This window comes from Chelonoidis abingdonii, chromosome 21 (genome assembly GCF_003597395.2).
Source record: "Chelonoidis abingdonii isolate Lonesome George chromosome 21, CheloAbing_2.0, whole genome shotgun sequence".
NCBI classification, from domain to species: domain Eukaryota; kingdom Metazoa; phylum Chordata; order Testudines; family Testudinidae; genus Chelonoidis; species Chelonoidis abingdonii.
The window spans coordinates 1,488,022-1,497,782 of NC_133789.1; the positions used below are offsets into that span (position 1 = coordinate 1,488,022).

Genomic DNA, 9,761 nt, shown 5'->3' on the forward strand with positions numbered 1-9,761 from the left:
TGTTGTGAGACACAATCTCTGAGTCCCTGGGGTCCCTCCAGGGAAAGTTTGGGGGACCAGAGCGAGGCAGGCACTGTAATTCCTGTCTGGTGGCAGCGAGATAAGATCCAAGCTGGTAATTAAGCTTGGAGGTTCATGCTAGGCACCCACATTTTGGACGCTAAGGTTCAGAATTGGGAGTTAGGCTTATGATAGGGGCCCAGCATGCTTTAGGATCTCCAGGTGAAAAGATGGTTGTAGAAGTGCAGCATGTTACCTTCCAGTCTCTAGAAAGGCCCAGGGGGTGCTCAGAGCCCCGTGGCAGGAAATGTGAGTCAGACACTTGGGGGAATTCTCTCAGCTGATTTTAAAAGCCGCTTTCTCGATGGGTTTGGCTTGAAGCCACAGGCAGCCAAGTGGGGGTGGGACCTGTTTGCAAGAGGGGGCAGGAGCAGGAAGTCCCAATTGGTGGGGCACCTGTTCCAGTTGAGGGAGGGCTCAGGCCTGTCCAGCCCCATGTCCCTGACCGGTTTCTGCTGCTTTCCCGGCACTCTGGTGCAGCAGGCTCAGTGGATGGGTGGGGGCTGGGCTGGTGGCTAGGTAGAGAGCACTGGGGGCCCCTCGGGCAGGGCCGGCTCCAGGCACCAGCCCAGCAAGCAGCTGCTTGGGGCGGCCAATGGAGAGGGGCGGCATGTCCGGGTCTTCGACGGCAGTTAGGCAGCGGGTCCCTCACTCCCTCTCAGAGCAAAGGACCAGCTGCCAAATTGCCGCCAAAGTCTGAAGCGGCGGCGGTAGAGCTGCACATCGTGATCGCGGCTTTTCTTTTCTTTTCTTTTCTTTTCTTTTTGCTGCTTGGGGCGGCAAAAACCCTGGAGCCAGCCCTGCCCTCAGGCATACAGCTCCTTGCTTCCAAAGGGCAACACTGCCCCTGCTGAACCAGAGCCGCCTGCAGTGCTTCACCCCAGCCACAGGCTGGTGTCCCCCAGCTTCAGCCTTTCCTCTCCTAAGCCAGGCCTTGGTGGTGTCATTGCCGAGACTGGACGTCATCTGAGGTTCTGGGAAGCAGCCGGAGCATCGGGAGGGTTATTTGAATGGAGGAAAGTCACTGGAAGGATCCCCAAGTCGACAGAGACCTGAGCCCCGTTCCCCAGTCCTGGCAGTTCAGACCTTTGCTCATGCGGGATGCTCACTGAGCCAGACCCCAGGGAGCCCAGCAGCTTCTATCACCTCATGGGGGTTCGGTTTATAAAACTCCTCAGAGGCGCAGAGAGAGAGAGGGGCCGTCACTGCCAGGGTGAGGAGAGGCTCCTCACTTCGAGGTGGTGCTGCTGGTTAAACGTAAGCCTGGCCCTCCCGATTCTCTTACTGGGGGACTTCCCTGATACCTCACTCATCACCCTCCTGCTTCCCTGATAGGGCGACCAGACAGCAAATGTGAAAAATCGGGACGAGGGTGGGGGGTAATAGGAGCCTATATAAGTAAAAGACCCAAAAATCAGGACTGTCCCTATAAAATCGGGAGATCTGGTCACCAGGGCTGGCTCTAGCCATTTTGCCACCCCAAGCATGGCGGCATGCCACGGGGAGTGCTCTGCCGCTCGCCGGTCCCGCGGCTCTGGTGAATCTCCCGCAGACATGGCTGCGGAGGGTCCACTAGTCCTGCGGCTCGGGTGGACCACCTGCAGACGGATGCTCTACCGGAGCCACGGGACCAGCGGACCGTCCGCAGGCACGCCTGCGGAAGGTCCACCGGAGCCGCCTGCTGCCCTCCTGGCAACCGGCTGCGTGCCTCCTGCAGCATGCCGCCCCAAGCACGCGATTGGCATGCTGGGGCCTGGAGCTGGCCCTGCTGGTCACCCTATTCCCTGAGCTCCGTCTCTGCTGTAACCTGAATGCTTCCCCTGAGCCAGAGGAGGTAGCTGGATCCAGGGGGACCCTTTGCTCGGCTGAGCCAGGCTCTCGGCTCTGTGTCTAGACAAAGCAGCCTCGGCAGCTCTTTTGTTTTCTGATGTACCTTTCTGAGGTGGGGAGTGTATTTACAAACCCAGGAGCTTTGTTCCTGCAGCCTCTTCACCCCGGAGCAGCAGGTGTGTTGGAAGGGTCTGAGCCCCTCTGCCCACCTGAAATTGACATGCTGGGTACAGGGATAGTTTTAGTCTTGCAGCCTCTGCCCCTTGATAGAAGGTGCTTTGCCATCAGCTGCTTCTCCCTGCAGCGTTGGGAAACGTCAGGGGGAGGTGCGTATGTGTACACAGCTTCCTGGATGATAGGGGTGAGCTGAGCTGCTGATAAAGCAGAATCCGCCCATCTAGCTGCACCAGAGAGGGGACGGGAGTGCTTGTTGCTTGCAAAACAAAATATGGTCGTTAGTGCACATTTCCCCTGCTGCAGACGCTCACGTTCGGCTTAGTTTGGGATCCAGGTTTTACCTTTTAACAGCAGGCTGGATTCCCAACCGGGTCGTACAGCTTCTTGCACTGGAATGTTATAGTCCAGCCATAACATGGTCACAGCTTGTTCTTTATTTAAACAGTTGGTAAGTTTTGCAATCTCTACTTTTGCTCTGGCTTCTGACGTCCTTGCTGTTGTGGCATGGACATTTTGGTTTGCGACATGGCTGTGCGTGTGATCGGGGGGATTGCTAGGGTTTTGTTAGACACTATGCGGGCTGCGCGCTCTGAGTGCTCCATGCTCCATTGTTAATGTGAAAGATGAGTGCGGTGTACACATTCCTGTCTGTCTACTCCCCATGCACAAACACTGGCTGTTCAGCTTTGCAGGGGGGAAGAGGAAAGGATTCTTGCCTGTTGTGTGTCATAACCCCTTGCCCAGGCTGAGGACGGGTGTTCAATGCTTGCGAGTCTCTCCCATTTGTTGTTGTTTTCTAAAACGCAGCCGTGGCATTTCTGGTGTGCGACGTGTGTGCTGGGCTTGGCTTCTGCAGCCTGACGGGCCTCTCTCCGGCCTGCTGAGCCCATTAGTCACCTGGGTCTTTTATAAGTGCTTCGAATGGGAGTGCTGCTTTCCCAGGGCAAGGGGCTGTGGTGCCACCACATTCCCGGGTTTCCTGGTTCACAGGAGTCCTGAGGGGAAGAGACAGCAGGAACTGCACATGTTTCTGGGAGCTCAGACGGCAGTGGAGAGGAGGGGGAGATTGTCAGATAGTTTAATCTTAGGATTGTCACCGTTTGGGAGCATGCTCCCCTTCCCAGGGTCTGTGCTGTGCCTGCCTCCCAAAGGGCAATGTGGGCCCAGCTCCGCTCCCCCCAACCTCTCTGTCTCCCTTCTGTATGGAGCGAGGAATGAGTTCCCCCTGCCTCCAGCCCACCGCATGCCGGCCAGCTTATCACCCCAGTTCTTGCTTTGAACCTCTTGTTTTTCCAGGCTCCTCTGTTAGTCATATTTCTAATTTTAGTCAAGTCCCTTTTCCAAATCTGCTCTCCAGGGACTTTTGTTATACACATCTGCCTTTAACTCCCATCAGCAACTGTTGGTTCAGCACAGTTCTTAGGTGTGTTCAGAAACGCTCTGTTTATTTCCCAGCAGGTTTCCAAGGATCCGTTGATTTTCCATTTCCACTGATCTTCCTTCGTTCTCGGTCCATGGTTCACACTAGCCCACTCTTCCTCCCGTTTAATGGGCCTTGTGAACCATTTCTCTCGCTTTGTTTGCCCTGTGGCTTGGTCAGGAGTCACTCAGCGGTGGAGAAACACGGACAGGGTAGGGCTATGCAGTGTCGATTTCTGGAGTGCTTCAGAAAGCCAGAGATGTTTGTGGGTGGGGGCTGCAGGCTCTAGGGTGGCTCGAGTGGGTTCAAACTATTCTTGCGGGACATTCTGGTCACTTAATCTTGGCCCAGGCAATTTCCTGTTGTGCAGTTGCTGTTGGGGTGCGAGAGGCTGGGGGAGCCCAGGCTCATGGGGGAGACATGCAGAAATGAACATGTCACATTTTTGATCAGATGAGAGAAACCTTCATCAAAGCGCAAGCTTGTGAGTGTGATGCCAAATCCCAAAAGCTTTACAGACAGAGATGCCTTCACAGCTCCTGGGCCATCCAGTGTGCCAGTTCCCAGTCCCTGGCAGGGCCCCAGGGACATGCCAGAGCTGGTGTGGAGTGCAGCCAGCAGTACCGAGAGGGGTGTGTGAAACTGTTCATTGCAGTGTATGTCAGCAACAAAAGAGTGAATTGCAGCTCGCCTTTAACCCGGAGTGGGCTAGGTGCCTGCAGTCAGAGCTGGTTTCCAGGGGTTTATTGGCAAAGGAGGGTCAGCGGGGCTGTGATGGGCAGGTTCAGGCAAGGTGCACATGTGCTGGTCATTAGTCTGGAGTTGGCACATGAGTGCCCACATGGCTTGGGGGTGCTGGTCCATTCAGTGCAAAGGGTTCGTCGCTGTTGGCATTGGCATCCTGGAAGAGGCTGTGCCTGTCCTTGCCTCTGAAGGGTTTAATTGAGTGTGGCCTCAGACTCCTTGCAGACAAGGCCTGGTTGGTCTGAGACGTAGGTGTGGCTTTGCAATGCCCCGGGCTTGGCTGAGACCTGGAAAAAAATGAGGTGGCTGCTTCCCAGGTCAGACACGGACCCTTCCCTGTGTGATGGAGTAGGGACTGTCTGTGTGGGGAACGGGAAAGCAGGGGATGTCTTTGGGTGAGGGACAGGTGCTCAGCCTGTAACCCAAGCCCGGGAGGGGGGAGCACCTGGGCGGAGGAGAAGGGAACAAAGGATTCGGCCGCGGGAGGAAAGGCAGGACAGTTTGGGTTTGGGGCTGTGGGGTGGAATTCAGGGTATCCTAGCTGGGATCCGAGCACCCTGAACCCCCAGAAGGACTGGATGGAGGAGTCCTGACTGTGCCTGCAAGCTCTGCTGTAACCTGTGTTCCTGTTGTCCAATAAACCTTCTGTTTTACTGGCTGGATAAAAGTCACTGTGGGTCCCAGGAAGAGGGGTGCAGGGCTGGAACCCCAGTTCCACACACTCTGGACCCCCTGGTGCCCTCTTCAACCCCGAAGGGCTGATGCAACCCTGTTCTTAGAACCAGATGACTCTCAGCCAGCATGAGACAAGCGGTTTATTGAGAATTGACACAGCAAAAACAGGAAACTCCCTCAGGGCCTAGGCCCCTGGCCCTCTCACAATAACAGCACATCCAGTCTCCCTGCATCCAGTGGCCCCCCTGCCTGCCTTCCCTCGCCAGCCGAGCCCCGTGCTCCCCAAGCTGGGTCTCTGAATATCCCGGCCTCAACCCGCCTCATCCAATTTGTCTTCTCTCCAGGTAAACAGGGTCCGTAACAGGAAGGCCTGATCCCCTCTCCTTCAGCTCTCCTCTGGCGAACCGGCTGGTCATCACCGGGGTCCTCTCTCTGCACCCATTTGTCTTCCCACTGGCCAAGAACTGGTTGTGTCTCCTGGGCTGGGGTCCCTCTCCGTCCTCTGTATAACAAAAAAAAAAAAAAACTCCCCTCCTCACCCATCGTTAACCAGTAACACCAGGTTACAGTAAGTCCCACCCTGTCAGTGCAAAACCCTGGAAAGACAGAAAACCCCCAGAAAAACCCACCTCGTCACATCTCTCCCACTTCATAGCTTGAACGAGCAGAGGTCCACTTTATGTCAAGTGACCTGGGGAAGTTCAGGCCCCCGCCCCATATAAAGCATCACTAATAACTTGGCAAAACTCCCCTCAACATGAACCACCTCATGTCATAACCCCGGACAGCAGCGACTCCATCCAGCACTTGGCATTACCCCTTTCATTTGATGTAGCCAACGTCAGGGTCGAGTGGCCGTGTTCCACGGTGAAGCACCGCACCAACGATGATAGAGCGGCAGTTTTTGGAGGGCCCACACCGAATGGCCAGCATTCTTCGTCGATCTGCCGCAGTAAGTGCTGGCTCCCGGGCAGCAGCCCTGCTCAGGTAACACACATGGGGTTGTCCTCCCCTTTAGTATCAGTTTGCATTAGCACTGCCCCCCACCCCTGTGTCCGAGGCGTCGGTGAAACAACCAGGACAGTTTGAAAATCCGGTTTTAACCAGCATCGGCCCTGGATAAGTGCCCCCTTTCAGGGCACAAGAGAGCCCTCAAAGCACTGCCTCAGCGAGACCACCTTGTCCTGCTTTTTCCCTTCCTACACACTTCCGTGAGGGGAGCCCGCCAGGGAAAGCTAAAGTGGGGCACAAACCTCCAGTAAGTACCAGGTCCCCGCAATCCAATGAAACCTGGCCTCTTTCTTAGTTCTGGGAGTGGCCAGTCCTGGGGAATCGCCTCCACCTTGGCTGGCTCTGGCTTCAGGTGGCCGCCCCCCACTTGGCCCAGGTTGACACCTCGCCATCCCCACCTTGCACCTTCCAGCTTTTATAGTCCAGTCCTGCATCCTGGAGGCAAACCCAGCCAACCTCCTCACCTGGGACAATTTCCCCAGGTCTGGCTAACACACAAGATATCGTCAATATAATGCCAGAGCAAAGTCCTCCATCCCCCCTTAGCAACATCCACCAGGCCGAGGAAAGTGGGCAGGTGCCCTTTTGAGAACCAAAAGGCAGGGACCAAGGAAACTTAAAGTCCTATTGGGGTGGCTGAAAGGCAGACTCACCCAAGCCTCGGTTTCCTAAGGCACCTGCCCAGTTAGCCCTTGGTGAAGATCCATGGTGGTGAGGATCCGGACCTCCCAATTTGTAGAACTCTCAGTCCTCGTCATTGGGGTTGGTCCCATCGATACGGTATTGCATCTGAGCTTTCCGATAGTCCCACACAGAACGGATTCGACCATCCTTCTTGGGGACCAGCACACGGGTGGAGGCCCAGGGCTGGGACTAAGCGGAATCACCCTAAAGCAGCATATTCTACCGCTCTCTTCAGAATCCTGGGCTTTTCCACAGTGCCTGAAGGGGACACCTTAGGAGGTTTGATCCGTCTCTCACTCGTGGACAGTCCATTAGTGCGCCAGGCTTCCAGTTTGAAACACTTCGGCGGTCAGATGCGCACCCCTCTTAATCTCAGGTGTGGCTGGCAGGGATCAGCTGTCAGAGAGGGAATTGATTTCAGCCAGGGTTATGCCTTCCGTCAGGGAGGTTCCCCACCAGGGATCCCTCTCCCTTCATCTCCACTGCCACACAACTACCAGCACCAACTTCTCCCTGTCCCAGTACGGTTTCACAAGTGACATGCATAACCCGTGCTGTGTGCCCGGTCCTGACTATTCCACCACATAGGTCCCTCGTTTACCCTGTCTGATGACCTTGAAATGGGGCAAGTCCCTAAGGCACTGTTGCAGCCCTGTGTCTTCCTTACGGGTGATAGGACATCAGCTGGTCCCCGGAAAGCCATGAAGAGGCCCCGATGAGCGTCCCGTACAACCTTCCTGCTTCTGCTGGGCCCTTGCTAGGTTTCCCTGCCAAAGCCCCATGAAGCTTCCACGAGCTTTTCCCCGGAAACATATAATCACTCCACCACGACCCCCGTTCGCAGAGGCCCTTCGTCATAGTAATAATTCAAATCTGACCCTTAAAGCGCCAATAATCTGGGGTACAGCAATCGAATCCTCTAAGCCTAATAACCATCCTTTTAACTTACGCTGCACAACCAAGGAAACAGTGCTGGTTACACTCTGTCCCCTCAAAACCTTCCCTGGGAAACCCCAAAGACCCAATCCCCTGGATTCTTATAACAAGGGAAGTAACTCTTTCCTTCACTATGCCACTCCCTCGGTTTCCCTAAGAATCACTGTGCTTCCACAAAAAAAAAAACCTTCCTGAAAACACAACACAGAGAAATCAGATTTCTACCTCCCTTCCTCCTCTCTGCTTCCCCTTGACTTCCACCAGCAAAGTTTTTTCCTCCCCCCCCTCTTCCTCCTCCCGCCGGGACAATAGAAGAGATAACCTTTACTCCCCACCCTTTCTTTTTTCCCCAATTCCTGGTTCTACAACAAAAAACCAAAGAATCAATTAGATTCTTAAAAAAAATGAAAACTTTAAAAAAGAAGAAAACATAAAAAAGTCTCTGTAATTCAAAAGATGGTTAACGGTTGCTTATAAATCAGCTCAAAAAAATACAATTTAAAATATTCCAGCAAACTACACATTTGCATATACGACAAAAGCATATTACTTGCTCATAATTCTGAATAATAAGAGACTGTAAGCAGGAAGATTGCAGCAACCTGGTTCACCTTAGTCCGTCCAGGACCCAGAAGAGAACTAACCAAACCCAAACCACAAACCAAAGGCTTCCCTCCTTGAAATGTGAAAATATCTTGTTCTCCTGAATGGTCCCCCTGGTCAGTTTTTGTTCCTGTTTGTTTTAACCCTTACAGGTAGAAGAACATTAACCCTTAACTATCTGTGTATGAAGAGGCTTTCCTTCCACTCGGCCCCATCAGTCCCAGGGTCCCCTCACCTTCCTCCCGTACACAACTCAACAGGGAGAACCCTGTGATTCCTGGGCACTCCCATATATGCAAACAGCAAAGGTTGGGTAAATACTTTCCCATCCGCGATTGCTTGTTCCATAAAGGTTTCAGCTCCCTTAGGGTCCATGAAATCTCCACCAGCCGTTTGACGAGGGTGGTAGGCCTGAGGCCCAGTGTTGTTGACCCCACACTTCTCCCACAACACTAGCAGAGTTTGAACATGAAGTTAGACCCCTGCTTAAGACCTCCTTGGGACCCACTCTGCCTGAAAAGAGAATGGGGGTCCCCCCCCCCCCCCCCCAGTAAGTTTTTTTGCGTCTGCCCACTGGTACGCCTCGACAGACGACAAGCCACCGCCTCGGGTAGCGTGCAAAATCCACTACCCACGAGTATTTTTCTCCCTGCCCGTCAAACCACGCTGAGGCACCCACTATGATCACGGCCACACCTTCTGAAAGGCCCTCTACGATGGCCAAGGTCTCAGTGGTCTTTACCTTGTCCCTGGGCCTTCCCACCCCTGCAGGAAGTCACAGGCCTGCAATACGTCAGAAATCGTTCAAGAACCAGGCCAAGTTAAGTGCTGCAGCCAGCTATGCCTGGGTGGCGCCGGAATGCCCTGATGCCCTGACAGGAATATCGGGGCCAATACAAAACAAAATCTGCGGCGGTTACCCTCTGCGAAAACCACAAATTGCTCCCACCTGTCCAAGGTTCAATGTGCCCTGAAACCAGCCCATTCCCGGTAAACAGGAATCCCTTCCCCACAGGAAGCCCCAGGCGGTCCTCCCGCGGGACGTTCTGCCCCCGTGGCCTCCGCCCTCAGTTTCTCCCAAGAGGGATCCAGCTGCAGCTCCGTTTTTTGAATTGCAGCGGTTGGTTTAGGGAATAACAGCCTGGGCTATGGTACCTCAATTCCCCCATCCTGGGGAACGGAGACCCGGCCCACCCTGTCGTCCTATCTCCGGCGCTTCAGCCCCCCTCCTCAAAGTCCTCCTACCCTCGCTGGCTTCTGCCGATAAAGACCAGGCGCTCTGAGTGCATCCAGCCAGTTCTCCAAGTCATTACCCATTAGCCATGGTAGGCCAGTTGAATGTGCACTCCCCTCTTTGGATCCCCTAGCCCCCATTCAAGGTGATCCTCGCTAACGCCACCTGACGAGGCCCCGAACACTCCCCTCAGGTCCAATGTAGGCACCGGGCAACTAGCTGTCTGGTCCACTCACCTCGGAACCCGCCAAGCCGTCACCTCCGCGCCCGTGTCCCAGAACCCCCTGACCGTTCTTCCCCCCCTATGGGATGAAGTCGAATTTCCCGGGGCCTGTTCCCACACGCTCACACCCGGCGGAGGAGTTACGCCTGCCTGAACCTGAGGGC

The 9,761-nt window shown here is 54.7% G+C and overlaps 1 protein-coding gene across 1 annotated transcript in view; it reads left to right on the plus strand.

The window, feature by feature from the left end:
• Window positions 1-2,232: 2,232 nt before the first annotated feature.
• Window positions 2,233-9,761, plus strand: part of LOC116820372 (signal transducer and activator of transcription 5B) — a 66,638-nt gene continuing 59,109 nt past the window's right edge. Inside the window, exon 1 of the mRNA XM_032772791.2 lies at window positions 2,233-2,515. The gene's annotated coding sequence lies outside the window, so the exon portion shown is untranslated. The remainder of the gene's footprint in view (window positions 2,516-9,761) is intronic.